Raw genomic sequence first — 23,544 nt, forward strand, 5'->3', positions numbered from 1 at the left:
GTTAAGGATCTAATGTGTTTATGAGTGTACACAGGTCTATAAGTCTATGAGGAGTTTGATATTTACAGAGAAAGTCGACCCCTAAAAATGAAGTTCTTCGACTGAAGACTTTGATATTCTGAAGACTTTCTGAAGACTTTGAAAGTGAAGAAATTGGTGTAACCTTGAAGACTTGGTATTCATTCGAGGAACATGAAGCGTGAAGACTTTTGTTTTCGTAGTTTCATTTTCTCTTTCTTGAGTCATAGAAAACACCGTACTGTTAAAGGGGGTCGAGGAAATACTAAGGAGAAAATTTCCATGTGATGCTCAACTCAAATCCTACACCTACCAATCCCTTCGAGTGAAGCCATTGGAAATCTCATACAGTTCGTCAATTTCTTCAGTGACAGAGACGCAGTTCTTCTGGTCACTGAGGACTTTGCTCTGACTAAGGAGTTAGGAATTCGCCAGTGCGAATTGCCTACACTGTGAGGAACATGATAGCCCTGAGGAATTTGAACCTCAAATTTCCGACCGTTCCTGTGCTACGCGCCAGCTGTCCCAAAATATCTTATCCATCCAACGGTCATATCATTGAAGGGCATTTATGTCTTATCATGTCGGGCTGCTCCCTAGGCTATAAATAGCCGCCCCCTACAACCACTAGCTGGTTGGCTGCTCCGCGAGAAACTGACACTTGTCATTTGAGAGCATCCCATCCTCCGAGGACTTTGAGCGAAAATCATCAAGTGAGGAAAATCCAAACCCAAACCCAAACACCTAACAACCCAAAGTGATTGAGCATCACTGAAGAGATTGATCCTGCGTGGATCCGACGCTTGTTACCTTTGAAGACTGTGCTTCTTCCAGACGGTTAGGCGTCATGGTCTGGAGCATCCAAGAGGAATTGTGGATCGCCGAGTGACCGAGTTTGTGAAGGTTCGGAAGTCACCTGAAGACTTACCACGAGTGATTGGGTGAGGACTGTGTGTCCTTAGCTCAAGGAGAATACGGTGAGGACTGTGTGTCCTCGAGTTTAAATACTCAGCCACTCCAACCAGATGTACAACTGAGACAACAGTTGGAACCGGTCTACCAAATCATTGTCTTCACCAAGCCTGCTGGTTCTATTTCCTCAACGCTTTCAATTCCTCATTACTGTGTTGTGTGTTTGTTCATATCTGTGTTTGAAGACTTTGACTGAAGACTTTCTTAATTTCCTTAGTTCAATTTCTTCAGTCTGTTTGTCTTCATCTTGTGCTATCCTGTGTTTACGCTTTCTGTACTCTGTGTTGATCTTCATTTCATCATGATGACCATGCATGTATTCTGCTATGTTTACTTCTGAGTACTTATTCCGCTGCTAGTATTTCTTCGCTAAGGAATTTCCTCACTAGCAAATTCCTCAGTGAAGAATTTCATAAAAATCGCCTATTCACCCCCCCTCTAGTCGATATAACACACTTTCAATTGGTATCAGAGCAAGGTACTCCCTTGTTCTGTGTGATTTTGGTTTAACCGCCTGGAGTTTTAGTTATGTCGACCGCAGGTATGATCAAGGTCTCTGCTGGGTGTCCTACCTTTGATGGGACGGACTACCCCTACTGGAAGAACAAGATGCGCATGCATCCTGAGGCAATTGATAACGATCTCTGGTACGTTGTGGAAGATGGTGTTCCCTCCGTCTCACCCTCACTGAACGCTACTGATGTGAAGAGATTCAAGCAACTCGATTCCCAAGCGAAGAATATCATATGTGGCCATATGAGTAAAGGACAGTATGGTAGAGTGAGTGCTTTGGAAACTGCTAAGCTTATCTGGGATAGGCTGTCCAAGGTCAATGAAGGAGTTTCAACTTAGCGTGACTCTCGAGTTGATGTTCTTAGCAATTTCTTCAACCGCTTCAAAAGACTCGACAATGAAAATGTTCAGCAAACCTTCGATCGCCTCACTGACATCTCAAATGAGCTTCAAGCACTTGGTGCCACTGACATCACCGACCATGAGGTGGTGAAGAAATTGCTGAGATTGCTTGATTCCTCATTTGATACTCTGGCACTGATGATACAAGAGCGTGCTGATTACAAGTCACTTGACCCCGCTGATATCCTCGAGAGGCTAAACACTCATGAGTTCCAGCTTGCTGAAAAGAGAGATCTCTATGGTTCGAGCTATGGCAGATCACGTGCACTGAAGGCCAAGGCAGTATCAGAATCTGAAGATGAAGACTCTGGTAGCAGCCTTGGTGACCCTGAAGAACTGAGTCATGATCTAGCACTGCTTGTGAAGAAATTCCAGAAGTTCTCAAGACATGGTCGTTTTGGAAAACCCTCAAGGAGCAATGATTCCTCATCCAGTGACTATAAGAAGAGGCTTTATCACAAGTGCAAGAAACCAAGACATTACATTCAAGATTGTCCTCAGTGGGAAAAGGAATCAAAGAAGAAGAAATACAAGGATTACAATTCTGATGATGCAAAGAAAAAGAAGAAGTCTTCAAAATCTGCATCGTCAAAATCCTCAAAGTCCTCATCTCACAAGAAGAGCAGCTCCAAGAAGGCTCGGGCATTCATTGGCAAGGAAATGGACTCTGAAGCTGAATCTGAGGAACAAGAGGAAGAGGAGGCTTCTGAGGACTCTGAATCAGGTGTGGCAAGCCTAGCCCTTGCTACCGCATTCGTCAGCAAGTCTATCTTCAACTCTGAAGAAAATGATCTCACCAACAAGGCTGATGAAGGCAACAATGACTACGCTCCCACCTATTGCTTCATGGCAAAGGGTGCCAAGGTACCTAGATATACCTCCTCCGAGTCTAGTGAAGATGAATCAGATGACAATCTTAAACCTAGCTACTCTAAACTTGCTAAGATTTCTGTGAAACAACAAAAGGCTTTTGAAAAGGTTCAAAACATGCTAGACAAAAGTGATGATATGTTGGGTGAAGAAATGGATCGCACTAAAGCCTTGACTGAAATTCTTCAAAGAATTCAGACCAGGTTTGACAACCTTCAAGGTCATCATAACACTCTCTTGTCTGATCATGAGAAGCTTTCTTATGAATTTCTTCAAAGAAAGCAAGATCTTGAGAAGCTAAGAGTGAGTTATGAAGATCTTCAGAAGGAGCGCGATTCATTACTTGCTCAACAAATCAACGCTGCTCAGGAAGAATTTGTTCCTCCATGTTTGAAATGCATTGAAGAGAATCTGCTAATTCTTCACCTGAATGTTCAAATGCTTCTAATGTTACAAATTCTTCACCTGCCTCGGCTATCACTAATTCCTCATCTGAGGACGTTGCTAGTATCACTGACGATGCAGGGCTGAAGGAATTGTACATGACAGGCATGTACAAAAGCCTCAAAGGGCATCAGACTCTTTGTGATGTGCTTAAAAAGCAGATCCTCAACAGGAACCCTAGGAAAGAGGGTATTGCCTTTGAGAGGAAACTCAATGCTGATGGTACATATTGGAAGCCTGAGCAGTACCCCAAAACCTCATGGGTTGCTGCAAAGGGACCTCCAGTTGACCCATCTAATTTATCTGGCTATACATGCGAATCTTCTCATTCTTCTGATGAGTCAATTGACTCCAACTATAAACTGTTCAAAAATCAGAATGGTGAAGTATTTGCTAGATATGTTGGCACTAACTGCAGGAACGGTTCCCCTATGAAGAAAATCTGGGTTCCCAAAAGGTGCCTTGAAAGTCTTCAGGTGAATGTCCTCATGACAACACCTGTAAAAATTAGGAACCCCAGATCAAATTCTTCATATGGATCCAAGTCCTCATACGGACCAAATTCCTCATGTGGATCAAATTCCTCAAAAGGATCAAAGTCCTCATATGAACATCATCATGCTAACAACTCTGTTTCGCAGGGAAGAGCCAAGGGCTATGAATATGAGCATTATTCTTCTAATCATTATGTTCATAAGTCCTCGAAGAATTTCTCTGCTTATTCATATGCTTACCCTAACCTCTCTTATGTGAAACGAAATGGTTTGGCCTCTATGCCACCATTCTCATATGGAGCTCGCAGAGTGATGAACTCTTTGCCACCCCTTCAGATGTGGGTGGTGAAGAAAAGGAACTAATCTCTTATTCAGGGTCAGGTCTCCAGACGTACTTTAACGTCTAAAGAATTTGCTGGGGACCTGACAAATTGCCTGAAAGGACGCAGGCTAATTATGAAGAAATGAATTTTCATTTCTCACGTCCTCACACTGCTTTATCTGTCTTACTGCTTGATGAAATTGATCTGATGAATTGTGATATCATATTCTTCACTGCTGAAGTATATGAGGTTCGTAAGTTGCACTAATTCATCTGCAGGATGATCAACCCAAAGCCACTGAGTGGGTCCTTGATAGTGGATGTACAAATCACATGACTGGTGACAAAAATCTGTTGATGGATGCTCCCTTATCGTCATCACATCTGAAGCATATCATCTTCGCTGACAAGAGCAAAAGTCAGGTATTGGGTCTAGGTAAGGTTGCTATCACAAAGGATCGACACATGGACAAAGTCATGCTTGTTGAGTCCTTATGATACAACCTTATGTCTGTCTCAATGCTTTGTGATCTTGATATGGTTGTTTTCTTTGGCAAGTATCGTTGTGTTGTGATTATGGAAGCTGACAAATCCAAAGTCTTCGAAGGCTTTAGGAGAGGATACTTGTATATTGTTGATTTCTCTGCAGATTCACAACCAGCAGTGTGCCTACTTGCAAAAGCTTCAGAAGGATGGCTATGGCATCGACGACTTGGTCATGCAGGCATGAGGAATTTGCACACTCTTGCGAAGAAGAAGCATGTCATTGGCATTGAGAATGTCAAATTCCTCAAGGATCACTTATGCGGTGCCTGTGAAGCTGGAAAGATGACCAAGGCCAAGCATCCAGCGAAGACTATCATGACCACTACTCGTCCATTCAAATTGCTTCACATGGATCTCTTTGGTCCTAATCATTATTCCTCTGTTTCAAATGAAGCATCTCAATATGGCTTTGTTATTGTTGATGATTACTCTCGTTACACATGGGTACACCTTGTCTCTTACAAACATGAAGTGCAGGAAGTCTTCAAACGATTTTCCTCGAGGGCTTCAACCAACTTTGGTGTGAAGATCAAGCACATCAGAAGTGACAATGGCACTGAGTTCAAGAATTCGGCTCTCAATGAATATCTTGATGAACTTGGTATTACTCATGAGTTATCTGCTCCTTATGCTCCTCAACAGAATGGCGTCGTGGAGCGCAAGAACATGACTCTTGCTAAGATGGCTCGCACCATGCTTGACGAATACAAAACCCCTCGTCGTTTCTGGGTTGATGCAATTGATACTGCGTGCCACATCATCAACAGAGTATATCTTCACAAATTCTTCAAGAAGACTGCCTATGAACTCCTCACTGACAAGAAACCCAATGTGAGTTATTTCAAAGTCTTCGGTGCTAAATGCTGGATTAGAGATCCTCATCACAACTCTAAATTTGCACCGAAAGCACATGAAGGTTTTATGCTTGGTTACGAAAAGGACTCGCACACCTACAGAGTCTTCAACAATGCTCTTCACAAGATTGTTGAAACTGTAGATGTGCGGTTCGACGAAACTAATGGCTCGCAAAGAGAGCACCTACCTTCTGTGTTAGATGAACCAGCACCTGAGGATTCTATCAAGCACAAGGCTACTGAAGATGTTATTCCTACTGAAGAATCTGCTGAAAAATTCATTCCAGAACGTGAAGAACGTCGAGCTGATGCACCTGAAGAAAATGCCGAGGAAATTGATGCTGAAGAAAATGCTGATCAAATTCCTCAACGTCAACCAGCTCATCCTCGTGTTGCAAAAGAAGTGCAAGTGGAGAAGATCATCGATGACATTAGAGCACCAGGTCCTCTCACACGCTCAAAAGCTTCACATCTATCTAACTTTTGTGGGCACTTTGCTTTTGTCTCTATCACAGAGCCCACTAAGGTAGATGAAGCATTTCTGGAGCCTGAGTGGATTCAGGCCATGCGAGAAGAATTACATCAGTTCAAGCTCAACAACGTCTGGTAACTGGTCAATCGTCCCGATCCTCGCAAGCATAACATCATTGGCACAAAGTGGATCTACCGCAACAAGCAAGATGAAAATGGTGTTGTGGTGAGGAATAAGGCACGACTAGTAGCTCAAGGCTACACACAGGTTAAAGGAGTTGATTTCGATGGAACTTTTGCACCTGTTGCTAGACTTGAGGCTATTCGCATATTGCTTGCTTATGCTAACCATCATGATATCATCTTATATCAAATGGATGTGAAAAGTGCATTCCTCAGTGGTAAGCTTGAGGAAGAAGTATATGTTGCTCAACCCCCAGGTTTTGAAGATCCAAAACATCCTGACAAAGTCTTCAGACTTAATAAGGCCCTCTATGGCCTCAAGCAGGCCCCACGGGCGTGGTATGATACATTGAAGGAATTCTTCATGAAGAAAGGCTTCACACCTGGTTCACTCGATCCCACTCTCTTTACTAAATCTTATGATGGTGAACTGTTTGTGTGCCAAATATATGTTGATGATATCATCTTTGGCTGTACTGACCAACGTTATAGTGATGAATTTGCCTATATGATGAGTGAAGAATATCAAATGTCTATGATGGGAGAGTTGAAATTTTTTTTAGGTCTTCAAATTCGTCAACAGCGAAATGGAATATTCATATCTCAGGAGAAATACCTCAAGGATGTCCTGAAGAAATTCGGCATGCAAGATTGCAAAGGCATCAAAATTCCTATGCCCACAAATGGTCATCTATGCACTGATGAAAATGGTATTGACTTCGATCATAAGGTATACCGCTCCATGATTGGCTCTTTATTGTACTTATGTGCATCTAGGCCAGATATAATGCTTAGTGTTTGCATGTGTGCCCGATTTCAAGCTGCACCGAAGGAATCACACCATAAGGCTGTGAAGCATATTCTTCGATATCTAGCTCACACACCAACACTAGGGTTATGGTATCCCAAGGGCTAGGATTTTGATCTCATTGGATATTCTGACTCTGACTATGCTGGTGATCGTGTGGACCGCAAGTCAACATCTGGTACTTGTCATTTCCTCGGACGATCCTTGGTCTGTTGGTCCTCGAAGAAACAGAACTGCGTATCACTGTCTACTGCTGAAGCTGAGTACATTGCTGCTGGTTCTTGCTGTGATCAACTGCTATGGATGAAGCAAACACTCAAGGACTATGGCGTCAACGTGAAGAATGTGCCTCTCCTCTGTGACAATGAGAGTGCCATCAAGATTGCTCACAACCCAGTTTAGCACTCGAAGACAAAGCACATTCAGATTCGTCATCATTTTCTTCGTGATCATGTGTTGAAGGGCGACATTTCTATTGAGCATGTGAAGACTGAAGAACAGCTAGCCGATATCTTCACTAAGCCCTTGGATGAGAAGAGATTTAGCAAGTTGCGGTGTGAGCTAAATATCTTAGAATCTTCGAATGTACTTTGAAAAGGCACTCATCCTAACACTTATGCAAAATTGATGACTTAGATGCGCAACACATGAAGAAACGTTTTTCTTCAATCAATGAAGAATAACACTCTAAGTGTGAAGAAATTAATGAAGAATTTGATTCTCAGAACCCTACGACAATTGTATGCGGTGTCTGAAATCATCATTCTTATACGGTGGGTCACGCCACCACAAAAGTTGAAAATCTTCAATTTGAGTTTTCCTCGGTTTTTGAAATTCCTCAGTTGTTCAAATTCTTCAACTTTGCAAACTCTTCACTTGTTTCATAGTTTTTCTTCATTGGCTATATATATATATATGAGTTTATGTCCTCTACAGCATTCACTTATAGCTATTTCTTCAAGTTGGTTTTTCTGCTAAGTGAATGTGATCGGACCCTTCCCCTCTATGCTATACTCAATCCAATCTGTTCACAAATTCTTCATGTGCGTTCTATTTGAAACTCGTTCAAAATCTTCACTGGTCCTTGTCAGCTGAAGAAATTGCGAACGGAACGTTAAAACTAATCTTATCCAAATTTTCGGTTTTGCCGCTCAAATTGTTCCGCATCCCACGATGCATTATCCTATTCACCCACGATCTTACACGATCTCCACTACACAGTACGTGGGTGACACATGTCGTGAGAAGGAGAAAGGTCAGGGGCACGTTCGTCCCAAATCTTCGGGCGAACAGTTGAAAGCACAAGTGCTCCCCAGGTGGTTTTGGTAATTGATGTCAACATATCTCTTGTTGGACTAACACTTTTATCTAGTATGTTTCAGATAAGTTCAACAATGGAGTGGCATGGACTAAAGGATGTGGGAACTCCTTCAAGATGCTAAGGACAAAGGATTGGCTCAAGCTTCAAGATCAAGACTCTACATTTTACATTTTAGTGATCCAAGATCACATTGAGTCTTTAGGAAAAGCCAATACTATCAAGGAGGGATGAGGTGTTGCTTAATGAGCCTCTTGCTTCATGTGCTTAGTGATATGCTCCAAAACCCTCAGCTACTTTCCCACTTCCACATATGACCTAAACCCAAAGCCAAACTCGGACCTACCGATTCTTTCAATCCGGCGCCACCGAGTTTCACATGTCCTAGCCACTGCCAAACCCTAAGCAAATCGGTTCTACCGACAGGGATCTCGGTCCCACCGAGATGGGATTGTAATCTCTCTGTGTATGTCCATTACCAAAATCGGTCTCACCGAGTTTAGGCAATCGGTACTACCAAGATTACAATGCAAACTCTCTGGTTAACTTATTACCAAAATCGGTCTAACCGAGTTTAGTAATCGGTCCCACCGAGTTTGCCTGACCAACTCTCTGGTTAGCTTATTACCAAATCGGTCTCACCGAGTTTGTGTAATCAGTCTCACCGAGATTATGTTATGCCCTAACCCTAACCATATCGGTCCTACCGAGTTGCATATCGGTCCCACCGAAAACACTAACAGTCGCTAGGTTTACTAAATCGGTTCGACCAAGTTTGTTGATTCGGTCCCACCGAGATTGGTAAATTATGTGTAACGGTTAGATTTTGTGTGGAGGCTATATATACCCCTCCACCTCCTCTTCATTCATGGAGAGAGCCATCAGAACACATCTACACTTCCAACTCACATGTTCTGAGAGAGAACCACCTACCCTTGTGTTGAGCTCAAGATATTCCATTCCTACCATATGAATCTTGATCTCTAGCCTTCCCCAAGTTGCTTTCCACTCAAATATTCTTTCCACCAAATCCAAATCCTGTGAGAGAGAGTTGAGTGTTGGGGAGACTATCATTTGAAGCACAAGAGCAAGGAGTTCATCATCAACACACCATTTGTTACTTCTTGGAGAGTGGTGTCTCCTAGATTGGCTAGGTGTCACTTGGGAGCCTCCGACAAGATTGTGGAGTTGAACCAAGGAGTTTGTAAGGGCAATGAGATCGCCTACTTCGTGAAGATCTACCACTAGTGAGGCAAGTCCTTCATGGGCGACGACCATGGTGGGATAGACAAGGTTGCTTCTTCGTGGACCCTTCGTAGGTGGAGCCCTCCGTGGACTCGCGCAACCGTTACCCTTCGTGGGTTGAAGTCTCCATCAACGTGGATGTAGGATAGCACCACCTATCCGAACCACGCCAAAAACATCCATGTCTCCAATTGCGTTTGAATTCTCCAAACCCTTCCCTTTACATTCTTGCAAGATGCATGCTTTACTTTCCGCTGCTCATATACTCATTGCATGCTTGCTTGATATGTATTATGAATGTTGAAATTGTGCCTAAACTCCACTTAAACCGAAAAAGTTTAAAAAACTGCAACTTTAGCACTTAGTGTCTAATCACCCCCCTCTAGACACCTCTTCTCGATCCCCTCAATTGGTATCAGAGCTTTGGTCTCCATTGCCTTGGTTTAAACACCTTTGGAGGAAGATGGATGTGTCTACTTTAGGGAGTCTTAGACATAGAGTGCCCATTCTTGATGGAGAGTATTTTCATGAGTGGAAAAATGAAATGCTTGATATTTTCAATGAATATCATTTGAACAAGTAAATTGCTAGTCCTTGTGCACCTCATAGTGATCCTTTGCACCCTACCCTAGATGAAGATATTGACATGATTCACAATCTTAGAACTGTTGAGCTCATCATTAGAGGACTGCCCAAAAATTTGATTGCTAGTTTGCCTACTCTTAAGTGTGCCTATGCTATATGGAAATTTCTTGAGGAACGATTTCCCGATTATTCCTTGAAAAATTTAGATGAAATTCTCCATAAATCTATTGCCTTGAGTAAGATGAACTCTAGTGATCCTAGTTTTGGTGATTGTCTATTTGAGCTTACCAATCTCATGCATGCTAAAGGAAATGTTGTAATCATTAGTGATATCATATCCGAAGCTATAAGAATTCATAAAGGTAACCACTTTGATGATCATGTACCTAATGAATTACCCTCTCTAGGAATTGATCAATCACAAGATGATGTTGAACATGGATATTATGATGAAGATGATGATAGTGACTATGATCTTGATGATGCAATGAGACATTTTGGTCTTATGGCAAATCTTTGCGGCTACATGGCTGGAGGAAAGGAGTGGGTCCTTGATAGTGGATGTACTGATCATATGACCGGAGACGAAGATATGTTCAATGAGCTTGCTGAAAATGACGGCCCTCGAAAATATGTCACCTTTGGTGATAATTCAAAGGGTAAGGTGGCCATCTCACATGATAGCTCCATTCAAAATGTCATGCTCGTTGAATCTCTTGGATACAATTTACTTTCAGTTTCTAGACTTGCGGATTTCGGTTTCAATGTCTTATTCACTGAAGTAGATTGCCAAGTGTTTCGTAGAGACAATCATAAAATGGTCTTTACCGGTATACGTAGAGGTGATCTTTACATTGTCGATTTCTCTAAAAAGGCACAACCTAAAACTTGCTTTATTGCTAAATCCTCAAAAGGTTGGTTGTGGCATAGACGACTAGGTCACGTCGGCATGAGAAACCTTGACAAGCTTATTAAAGGAAATCATATCCTTGGAGTTAACGACATCATATTTGATAAGGATAGACTTTGCAGTGCTTGTCAAGCAGGTAAACAGGTTGGAGGAAGGCATCCCGTGAAGAACATCATGACCACAAGGAGGCCACTCGAGCTACTTCATATGGATCTTTTTGGTCCCAACGCCTACAAGAGTCTGTTGGGTTTCGTAGTAATTTCAAAAAATTTCCTACGCACACGCAAGACCATGGTGATGCGTAGCAACGAGAGGGGGAGTATGATCTACATACCTAGTAGATCGACAACGGAAGCGTTTGGTTGATGTAGTCGTACGTCTCCACGATTCGACCGATCAAGCACCGAAACTACGGCACCTCCGAGTTCTAGCACACGTTCAGCTCGATGACGATCCCCGGACTCCGATCTAGCAAAGTGTCGGGGAAGAGTTCCGTTAGCACGACGGCGTGGTGACGATCTTGACATACTACTGCTGCAGGGCTTCGCCTAAGCACCGCTACAATATTATCGAGGACTATGGTGGCTGGGGGCGCCGCACACGGCTAAGGAATAGATCACGTGGATCAAATTGTGTCTCTCTGGGGTGCCCCTGCCTCTGTATATAAAGGACTAAAGGGGGGAAGGCTGGCCGGCCAAGGAGGGCGCGCCAGGAGAGTCCTACTCCCTCTGGGAGTAGGATCCCCCCCCCCCAATCCTAGTTGGAATAGGATTCGCGGAGGGGGGAAAAGAGAGAGAGGGGCCGGCCCCCTCTCCTTGTCCTATTCGGACCAAGGGAGGGGAGGGGCGCGCGGCCCATGTAGGGCTGCCTCTTCTCTTTTCCACTAAGGCCCATCATGGCCCATTTAGCTCCCGGGGGGTTCCGGTAACCTCCCGGTACTCCGGTAAAATCCCGATTTCACTCGGAACACTTCCGGTATCCAAACATAGGCTTCCAATATATTAATCTTTATGTCTCGACCATTTCGAGACTCCTCGTCATTTCCGTGATCACATCCGGGACTCCGAACAAACTTCGGTACATCAAAATGTATAAACTCATAATATAACTGTCATCGTAACCTTAAGCGTGCGGACCCTACGGGTTCGAGAACAATGTAGACATGACCGAGACATGTCTCCGGTCAATAACCAATAGCGGAACCTGGATGCTCATATTGGCTCCTACATATTCTACGAAGATCTTTATCGGTCAGACCGCATAACAACATACGTTGTTCCCGTTGTCATCGGTATGTTACTTGCCCGAGATTCGATCGTTGGTATTCCAAATACCTAGTTCAATCTCGTTGCCGGCAAGTCTCTTTACTCGTTCTGTAATACATCATCCCGCAACTAACTCATTAGTTGCAATGCTTGCAAGGCTTAAGTGATGTGCATTACCGAGAGGGCCCAGAGATACCTCTCCGACAATCGGAGTGACAAATCCTAATCTCGAAATACGCCAACCCAACATGTACCTTTAGAGACACCTGTAGAGCTCCTTTATAATCACCCAGTTACGTTGTGATGTTTGGTAGCACACAAAGTGTTCCTCCGGCAAACGGGAGTTGCATAATCTCATAGTCATAGGAACATGTATAAGTCATGAAGAAAGCAATAGCAACATACTAAACGATCGGGTGCTAAGCTAATGGAATGGGTCATGTCAATCACATCATTCTCCTAATGATGTGATCCCGTTAATCAAATAACAACTCTTTTGTTTATGGTTAGGAAACATAACCATCTTCGATTAACGAGCTAGTCAAGTAGAGGCATACTAGTGACACTATGTTTGTCTATGTATTCACACAAGTATTATGTTTCCGGTTAATACAATTCTAGCATGAATAATAAACATTTATCATGATATAAGGAAATAAATAATAACTTTATTATTGCCTCTAGGGAATATTTCCTTCAGTCTCCCACTTGCACTAGAGTCAATAATCTAGTTCACATCGCCATGTGATTTAACAACAATAGTTCACATCACCATGTGATTAACACCCATAGTTCACATCGATATGTGATCAACACCCAAAGGGTTTACTAGAGTCAGTAATCTAGTTCACATCGCTATGTGATTAACACCCAAAGAGTACTAAGGTGTGATCATGTTTTGCTTTTGAGATAATTTTAGTCAACGTGTCTGTCACATTCAGATCCGTAAGTATTTTGCGAATTTCTATGTCAACAATGCTCTGGACGGAGCTACTCTAGCTTATTGCTCCCACTTTCAATATGTATCTAGATCGAGACTTAGAGTCATCCAGATCTGTGTCAAAACTTGCATCAACGTAACTTTTTACGACGAACCTTTTTGTCACCTCCATAATTGAGAAATATTTCCTTATTCCACTAAGGATAATTTTGACCGCTGTCCAGTGATCTACTCTTAGATCACTATTGTACTCCCTTGCTTAACACAGTGTAGGGTATACAATAGATCTGGTACACAGCATGGCATACTTTATAGAACCTATGGCTGAGGCATAGGGGATGACTTTCATTCTATTTCTATCTTCTGCCGTGGTCGGGCTTTGAGTCTTACTCATTTTCACACCTTGCAACACAGGCAAGAACTCTTTCTTTGACTGTTCCATTTTGAACTACTTCAAAATCTTGTCAAGGTATGTACTCATTGAAAAACTTATCAAGCGTCTTGATCTATCTCTATAGATCTTGATGCTCAATATGTAAGCAGCTTTACCGAGGTCTTTCTTTGAAAAACTCCTTTCAAACACTCCTTTATGCTTTGCAGAATAATTCTACATTATTTCCGATCAACAATATGTTGTTCACATATACTTATCAGAAATGTTGTAGTGCTCCCACTCACTTTCTTGTAAATACAGGCTTCACCGTAAGTCTGTATAAAACTATATGCTTTGATCAATTTATCAAAGCGTATATTCCAACTCCGAGATGCTTGCACTAGTCCATAGATGGAACCTTGGAGCTTGCATATTTTGTTAACACCTTTAGGATTGACAAAACCTTCTGGTTGCATCATATACAACTCTTCTTTAAGAAATCCATTAAGGAATGCAGTTTTGTTTATCCATTTGCCAGATTTCATAAAATGCGGCAATTGCTAACATGATTCGGACAGACTTAAGCATATATACGAGTGAGAAAATCTCATCGTAGTCAACACCTTGAACTTGTCGAAAACCTTTTGCGACAATTCTAGCTTTGTAGATAGTAACACTACTATCAGTGTCCGTCTTCCTCTTGAAGATCCATTTATTTTCTATGGCTTGCCGATCATCGGGCAAATCCATCAAAGTCCATACTTTGTTCTCATACATGGATCATATCTCAGATTTCATGGCCTCAAACCATTTCGCGGAATCTGGGCTCATCATCGCTTCCTCATAGTTCGCAAGTTCGTCATGTTCTAGTAACATGACTTCCAGAACAGGATTACCGTACCACTCTGGTGCGGATCTCACTCTGGTTTACCTACGAGATTTGGTAGTAACTTGATCTGAAGTTACATGATCATCATCATTAGCTTCCTCACTAATTGGTGTAGTAGTCACAGGAACAGATTTCTGTGATGAACTACTTTCTAATAAGGGAGCAGGTACAGTTACCTCATCAAGTTCTACTTTCCTCCCACTCACTTCTTTCGAGAGAAACTCCTTCTCCAGAAAGTTTCCGAATTTAGCAACAAAAGTCTTGCCTTCGGATCTGTGATAGAAGGTGTATCCAATAGTCTCCTTTGGATATCCTATGAAGACACATTTCTCCGATTTGGGTTTGAGCTTATCAGGTTGAAACTTTTTCACATAAGCATTGCAACCTCAAACTTTAAGAAACAACAGCTTAGGTTTCTTGCCAAACCATAGTTCATACGGTGTCGTCTCAACGGATTTAGATGGTGCCCTATTTAACGTGAATGCAGCTGTCTCTAATGCATAACCCCAAAATGATAGTGGTAGATCGGTAAGAGACATCATAGATCGCACCATATCTAATAAAGTACGGTTATGATGTTCGGACACACCATTACATTGTGGTGTTCCAGGTGGCGTGAGTAGTGAAACTATTTCACATTGTTTTTAACTGAAAGCCAAACTCGTAACTCAAATACTCTTCTCTACGATCAGATCGTAGAAACTTTATTTTCTTGTTACGATGATTTTTCACTTCACTCTGAAATTCTTTGAACTTTTCAAATGTTTCAGACTTATGTTTCATCAAGTAGATATACTCATATCTGCTCAAATCATCTGTGAAGATCAGAAAATAATGATACCTGTCGCGAGCCTCAATATTCATCGGACCACATACATCAGTATGTATGATTTCCAACAAATCTGTTGCTCGCTCCATTGTTCCGAAGAACGGAGTCTTAGTCACCTTGCCCATGAGGCATGGTTCGCAAGCATCAACTGATTCATAATCAAGTGATTCCATAAGCCCATCAACATGGAGTTTCTTCATGCGCTTTACACCAATATGACCTAAACGGCAGTGCCACAAATAAGTTGCACTATCATTATTAACTTTGCATCTTTTGGTTTCAATATTATGATTATGTGTATCACTACGATCGAGATCCAACGAACTATTTTCATTGGGTGTGTAACCATATAAGGTTTTATTCATGTAAACATAACAAAAATTTATTCTCTGACTTAAATGAATAACCGTATTACAATAAACATGATCAAATCATATTCATGCTGAACGCAAACACCAAATAACACTTATTTAGGTTCAACACTAATCCCAAAATTATAGGGAGTGAGCGATGATGATCATATCAATCTTGGAACCACTTCCAACACACATCGTCACTTCACCCTTAACTAGTCTCTATTTATTCTGCAACTCCCGTTTCGAGTTACTAATCTTAGCAATTGAACTAGTATCAAATACTGAGGGGTTGCTATAAACACTAGTAAAGTACACATCAATAAGATGTATATCAAATATACTTATGTTCACTTTGCCATCCTTCTCATCCGCCAATCACTTGGGGTAGTTCCGCTTCTAGTGACCAGTCCCTTTGCAGTAGAAGCACTTAGTCTCAGGCTTAGGACCAGACTTGGGCTTCTTCACTTGAGCAGCAACTTGCTTGCCGTTTTTCTTGAAGTTCCCCTTCTTCCCTTTGCCCTTTTCTTGAAACTAGTGGTCTTGTTAACCATCAACACTTGATGTTTTTCTTGATTTCTACCTTCGTCGATTTCAGCATCACGAAGAGCTTGGGAATTATTTTTGTCATCCCTTGCATATTATAGTTCATCACGAAGTTCTACTATCTTGGTGATGGTGACTAGAGAATTCTGTCAATCACTATCTTATCTGGAAGATTAACTCCCACTTGATTCAAGCGATTGTAGTACTCAGACAATCTGGGTACATGCTCACTAGTTGAGCGATTCTCCTCCATCTTTTAGCTATTGAACTTGTTGGAGACTTCATATCTCTCAACTCAGGTATTTGCTTGAAATATTAACTTCAACTCCTGGAACATCTCATATGCTCCATGACGTTCAAAACGTCTTTGAAGTCCCAATTCTAAGCCATTAAGCATGGTGCACTAAACTATCAAGTAGTCATCATATTGAGCTAGCCAAACGTTCATAACGTCTGCATCTGCTCCTGCAATAGGTCTGTCACCTAGCGGTGCATCAAGGACATAATTCTTCTGTGCAGCAATGAGGATAAACCTCAGATTATGGATCCAATCCGCATCATTGCTACTAACATCTTTCAACACAATTTTCTCTAGGAACATATCAAAATAAACACAGGGAAGCAACAACGCGAGCTATTGATCTACAACATAATTTGCAAAATACTACCAGGACTAAGTTCATGATAAATTTAAGTTCAATTTAATCATATTACTTAAGAACTCCCACTTAGATAGACATCCCTCTAATCCTCTAAGTGATCACGTGATCCAAATCAACTAAACCATGTCCGATCATCACGTGAGATGGAGTAGTTTCATTGGTGAACATCACTATGTTGATCATATCTACTATATGATTCACGCTCGACCTTTCAGTCTCCGTGTTCCGAGGCCATATCTGTATATGCTTGGCTCGTCAAGTATAACCTGAGTATTCCGCGTGTGCAACTATTTTGCACCCGTTGTATTTGAACGTAGAACCTATCACACCCGATCATCACGTGGTGTCTCAGCACGAAGAACTTCCGCAACGGTGCATACTCAGGGAGAACACTTCTTGATAATTAGTGAGAGATCATCTTATAATGCTACCGTCAATCAAAGCAAGATAAGATGCACAAAAGATAAACATCACATGCAATCAATATAAGTGATATGATATGGCCATCATCATCTTGTGCTTGTGATCTCCATCTTCGAAGCACCGTCGTGATCACCATCGTCACCGGCGCGACACCTTGATCTCCATCGTAGCATCGTTGTCGTCTCGCCAATATTATGCTTCCACGACTATCGCTACCGGTTAGTGATAAAGTAAAGCATTACAGCGCGATTGCATTGCATACAATAAAGCGACAACCATATGGCTCCTGCCTGTTGCCGATAACTCGGTTACAACACATGATCATCTCATACAATAAAATTTAGCATCATGTCTTGACCATATCACATCACAACATGCCCTGCAAAAACAAGTTAGACGTCCTCTACTTTGTTGTTGCAAGTTTTACGTGGCTGCTATGGGCTTAAGCAAGAACCAATCTTACCTACGCATCAAAACCACAACGATAGTTTGTCAAGTTGGTGCTGTTTTAACCTTCGCAAGGACCGGGCGTAGCCACACTCGGTTCAACTAAAGTTGGAGAAACTGTCACCCGCAAGCCACCTCTGTGCAAAGCACGTCGGGAGAACCGGTCTCGCGTAAGCGTACGCGTAATGTTGGTCCGGGCCGCTTCATCCAACAATACCGCCGAACCAAAGTATGACATGCTGGTAAGCAGTATGACTTATATCGCCCACAACTCACTTGTGTTCTACTCGTGCATATAACATCAACATATAAAACCTAGGCTCGGATGCCACTGTTGGGTTTCGTAGTAATTTCAAAAACTTTCCTACGCACACGCAAGACCATGGTGATGCATAGCAACGAGAGGGGGAGTATGATCTACATACCTAGTAGATCGACAACGGAAGCGTTTGGTTGATGTAGTCGTACGTCTCCACGATTCGACCGATCAAGCACCGAAACTACGGCACCTCCGAGTTCTAGCACACGTTCAGCTCGATGACGATCCCCGGACTCCGATCCAGCAAAGTGTCGGGGAAGAGTTCCGTCAGCACGACGGTGTGGTGACGATCTTGACGTACTACTGCTGCAGGGCTTCGCCTAAGCACCGCTACAATATTATCGAGGACTATGGTGGCTGGGGCGCCGCACACGGCTAAGGAATAGATCATGTGGATCAACTTGTGTCTCTCTGGGGTGCCCCTGCCTCTGTATATAAAGGACTAAAGGGGGGAGGGCTGGCCGGCCAAGGAGGGCACGCCAGGAGAGTCCTACTCCCTCTGGGAGTAGGATTCCCCCCCAATCCTAGTTGGAATAGGATTCGCGGAGGGGGGAAAAGAGAGAGAGGGGCTGGCCCCCTCTCCTTGTCCTATTCGGACCAAGGGAGGGGAGGGGCGCGCGGCCCATGTAGGGCTGCCTCTTCTCTTTTCCACTAAGGCCCATCATGGCCCATTTAGCTCCCGGGGGGTTCCGGTAACCTCCCGGTACTCCGGTAAAATCCCGATTTCACTCGGAACACTTCCGGTATCCAAACATAGGCTTCCAATATATCAATCTTTATGTCTCGACCATTTCGAGACTCCTCGTCATTTCCGTGATCACATCCGGGACTCCGAACAAACTTCGGTACATCAAAATGTATAAACTCATAATATAACTGTCATCGTAACCTTAAGCGTGCGGACCCTACGGGTTCGAGAACAATGTAGACATGACCGAGACATGTCTCCGGTCAATAACCAATAGCGGAACCTGGATGCTCATATTGGCTCCTACATATTCTACGAAGATCTTTATCGGTCAGACCGCATAACAACATACGTTGTTCCCGTTGTCATCGGTATGTTACTTGCCCGAGATTCGATCGTTGGTATTCCAAATACCTAGTTCAATCTCGTTGCCGGCAAGTCTCTTTACTCGTTCTGTAATACATCATCCCGCAACTAACTCATTAGTTGCAATGCTTGCAAGGCTTAAGTGATGTGCATTACCGAGAGGGCCCAGAGATACCTCTCCGACAATCGGAGTGACAAATCCTAATCTCGAAATACGCCAACCCAACATGTACCTTTAGAGACACCCGTAGAGCTCCTTTATAATCACCCAGTTACGTTGTGACGTTTGGTAGCACACAAAGTGTTCCTCCGGCAAACGGGAGTTGCATAATCTCATAGTCATAGGAACATGTATAAGTCATGAAGAAAGCAATAGCAACATACTAAACGATCGGGTGCTAAGCTAATGGAATGGGTCATGTCAATCACATCATTCTCCTAATGATGTGATCCCGTTAATCAAATAACAACTCTTTTGTTTATGGTTAGGAAACATAACCATCTTCGATTAACGAGCTAGTCAAGTAGAGGCATACTAGTGACACTATGTTTGTCTATGTATTCACACAAGTATTATGTTTCCGGTTAATACAATTCTAGCATGAATAATAAACATTTATCATGATATAAGGAAATAAATAATAACTTTATTATTGCCTCTAGGGCATATTTCCTTCAGAGTATCGGTGGAAATTCTTTTGGTCTAGTTATAGTTGATGATTTTTCAAGATTTACGTGGGTGTTCTTTCTTGATGACAAATCGCAGGTCCAAAAGATCTTCAAAAACTTCGCTAGGAAGGCCCAAAATCAATTTGAAGTGAAGATCAAGAAGGTTCGCAGCGACAACGAAATGGAGTTCAAGAATGCAAATGTGGACACCTTTCTTGACGAAGAAGGGATTTCACACGAGTTCTCGGCTACGTACACACCTCAACAAAATGGAGTTGTTGAGAGGAAGAACCGGACGCTCATTGAAATGGCAAGAACAATGCTTGATGAGTATAAGATGCCAAAGCACTTTTGGGCAGAAGCGGTTGAGACAGCTTGTCATGCAACAAATCGCTTGTATCTTCACAAGCTACTCGGCAAGACGGCATACGAGCTCCTCACCGGAGACAAAGACCCTTCGGAAGCAATTCAAGACTTGTCCGTTGGCAAGATTCGTCCAAAGGAAATGAAGGAGAGTACCTCGTCCGTCCAAGTGGAAGCTTCTACATCACGTCAAGGTGAACCAAGAGTTGATACGGAAGCATCCACAAGTGGGACACGTCAAGATGAAGAAAACGAGGAAGTACACCAAGATGAACATCAACAACCTCCTTCTCCACCACGACAAGAGAACAACAACGTCAACAATGAAGAAGGCCAAGAAGAAGAAGAACAAGATGAAGAGGATGTTCCACCCCGACCCAAGCAAAAGCTTACACGAGTTCGAGCAAGAATTGCCAAAGATCATCCCGTCGAGCAAATCTACAAAGATATCCAAACCGGGAGAATCACTCGCTCTAAAACTCGTTTAGCTAACTTTTGTGAACATTACTCATTCATTTCCAAAATTGAACCTATGAAGGTTGAAGAGGCATTGAAGGATCCAGATTGGATAAACGCTATGCATGAAGAGCTACACAACTTCGAGAGAAATCAAGTGTGGACATTGGTCGAGAAGCCCGACAACAACCACAACATCATTGGTACCAAATGGGTGTTTCGCAACAAGCAAGATGAAGATGGACAAGTGGTTCGCAACAAAGCACGTCTCGTCGCCCAAGGCTATACACAAGTTGAAGGTATGGACTATGGTGAGACATATGCTCCAGTTTCTAGACTTGAGTCCATTCGCATCTTACTTGCCTATGCTAATCACCATGATATCACCTTATACCAAATGGACATTAAAAGTGCTTTTCTAAATGGCAAAATTGAGGAGGAATTTTATGTTAAGCAACCTCCTGGCTTTGTTAATCCTAAGAAACCTAATCATGTTTACAAACTTCACAAAGCCCTTTATGGTCTTAAACAAGCTCCTAGAGCATGGTATAAATGCTTGACCACGTTCCTTACTGAAAAAGGCTTTGAAATTGGTAAAATTGATTCTACTCTTTTTACTAAAAGGGTTGATGGAGAACTATTTGTGTGCCAAATTTATGTTGATGATATCATATTTGGTTCTACTAACCCTCATTTTAGTGAAAAGTTTGGAAAGCTAATGTCGGAGAAGTTTGAGATGTCTATGATGAGTGAACTCAAATTCTTTCTCGGTTTTCAAATCAAGCAAACTAAGGAAGGTACATTTGTCTCTCAAACGAAGTACACCAAAGACTTATTCAAGAAGTTCAATATGCAAGAATGCAAAGGTATGCCTACACCCATGCCTACTAGTGGACATCTTGATTTGACCAAAGATGGTGAACCGGTTGATCAAAAGGTTTATCGCTCTATGATCGGTTCATTGTTATATCTATGTTCCTCACGTCCCGATATTATGCTAAGTGTGTGCATGTGTGCACGATACCAAGGTGCTCCTAAAGAATGTCAACTTAAGGCTGTGAAAAGGATAGTGAGATACTTAATTCATACACCAAATTTTGGCATTTGGTATCCTAAGAGGTCCTCTTTTGATCTTGTTGGCTATTCTGACTCGGATTATGCCGGAGACAAGATTGATAGAAAGTCCACTTCGGGTACTTGTCAATTCCTTGGTAGATCTCTTGTGTCTTGGTCTTCCAAGAAACAAAACTCAGTATCCTTATCCACCGCCGAAGCGGAATACATTGTCGCTGGTTCATGTTGTGCTCAATTACTTTGGATGGCCCAAACTCTTAAAGATTATGGGATCTATGTGAAACATGTTCCGTTGCTATGTGACAATGAAAGTGCTATTAAGATTGCTCACAATCCCGTGCAACATTCTCGAACTAAGCATATTGAAGTTCGTCATCATTTCATTCGAGATCATGTTGCCAAAGGGGACATTAACCTTAAGCATGTTCGCACCGATAAGCAATTGGCGGATATATTCACTAAACCACTTGATGAGAAAGTGTTTTGCAGGTTAAGAGGGGAATTGAACATCATTGATGCTTCAAACTTGGAGTAGGAACTCCATTTGATACATGCGAGGCATGAGCCTATGACTAATCCTTGATATTTCTCTTATGGTGCTATTCATATGTCTTGGATATATTTGCACCTTGCATGTTATCTAACCCGTGTAGGTACTTGGTTGAATCCAATTCTATGAGATTGCAACTCACTCACATCTTGAGCAATCTCTACATCACCAAGTCTCTACACAATGGTGGTTAGAGACAAGGAAGCACGAAACCATTCAAACATATCCTTTGGCAAATTCTATGTTGAGTCTCATGATTGTCATTTTGGATACACAAGTGCTCTTCCTTGCAAGACTAACCCATGTAGGTAGATGAACTCAAACTCTAAGTGGTGCTCCCAACTCTTGATGAACTACATCAACCTTGAGCAACCCACACAAGTTCAACTACATGAGCAAGATCCACACCACCAACCAAGGTATGTTATTCCATCTTAGAGGAGCTTTACTCCAAGTCATGAGTCAAAGCAACTCGACAAGATGTGAATACATCAAGATGCTTAAACGAAAAATGGTAACCCCATTTTGAGCTTAAACGATGAGTATGACCTATGATCAAGTGCTCTCACTTGACTCCTAAGTCAATATACTCTAACATAGGTGACTATGTCACCGCCCAACTCTAGATGAAGTTCTCTTGTGTCCTTTTCTGTGTCATTGCATTTTTCCCTTGCACATTTGTTTCCCCTTTCAAAAAAAACTTCATCTAGATCTTTTATTTTCTTTTCTTTTTGTTTTTGTTCTGCATTTTCTGCATCCAATTCATTGCAAATCTTTCAGATGATTCATTGCAAATCTTTGTGAGATCTTACTTGTTTAGTGAGCTGAGGTGACAAGTGTTTTTCTCTGTGATGAACTCGGTTTCACCGACTTGTAGTTTTCAGTCCAACCGAATCCTTTCGGTACCACCGAAACATGCCACTCGGTGCCACCGATTTCACAACAGGAAAAACAGTTTGCCACTTGTTCTATATTTCTTCTGATCCAGCTCCACTCAATGAATCTTGTCCTCTACAAGCATCACAGTTTTATCCATTGCTTTGTGCTGAGTCTCAAGGACCAAACCCATTCGACAGATTCCAGAAAGCCATTCTTGGAAATTGATGTCAAAGGGGGAGAAAGAGATCACATCAAAGCTTATCACCTATCAGGGAGAGAGTATTAAGGGGGAGAAAGAGATCTCCAGGGGGAGAGAATACTCAAGGATCCCAGATGCTTGATGTTCAGAGAGATGCCACATGTCTTTTTGGGGGAAAGACATGTTCATATGTGCTTATTTGCATTAATCTCTATCCATTTGTATCTTTTAGCTCTGATTCTCTGTTCCCTATCTTCTCCCAATATCCCATACCAGATTCAGGGGGAGCAAGACATCTA

At 42.3% G+C, this 23,544-nt stretch overlaps 1 pseudogene; it reads left to right on the plus strand.

Annotated features, from left to right (window-relative positions):
* Nucleotides 1-1,518: 1,518 nt before the first annotated feature.
* The window catches only part of LOC147984092 (uncharacterized), a 47,707-nt pseudogene continuing 25,681 nt past the window's right edge, over nt 1,519-23,544 (plus strand).

This window comes from Triticum urartu, chromosome 2A, assembly GCF_056163025.1.
Source record: "Triticum urartu cultivar PI428250 chromosome 2A, HENAU_Tu73, whole genome shotgun sequence".
Classification (NCBI taxonomy): Eukaryota; Viridiplantae; Streptophyta; class Magnoliopsida; order Poales; family Poaceae; genus Triticum; species Triticum urartu.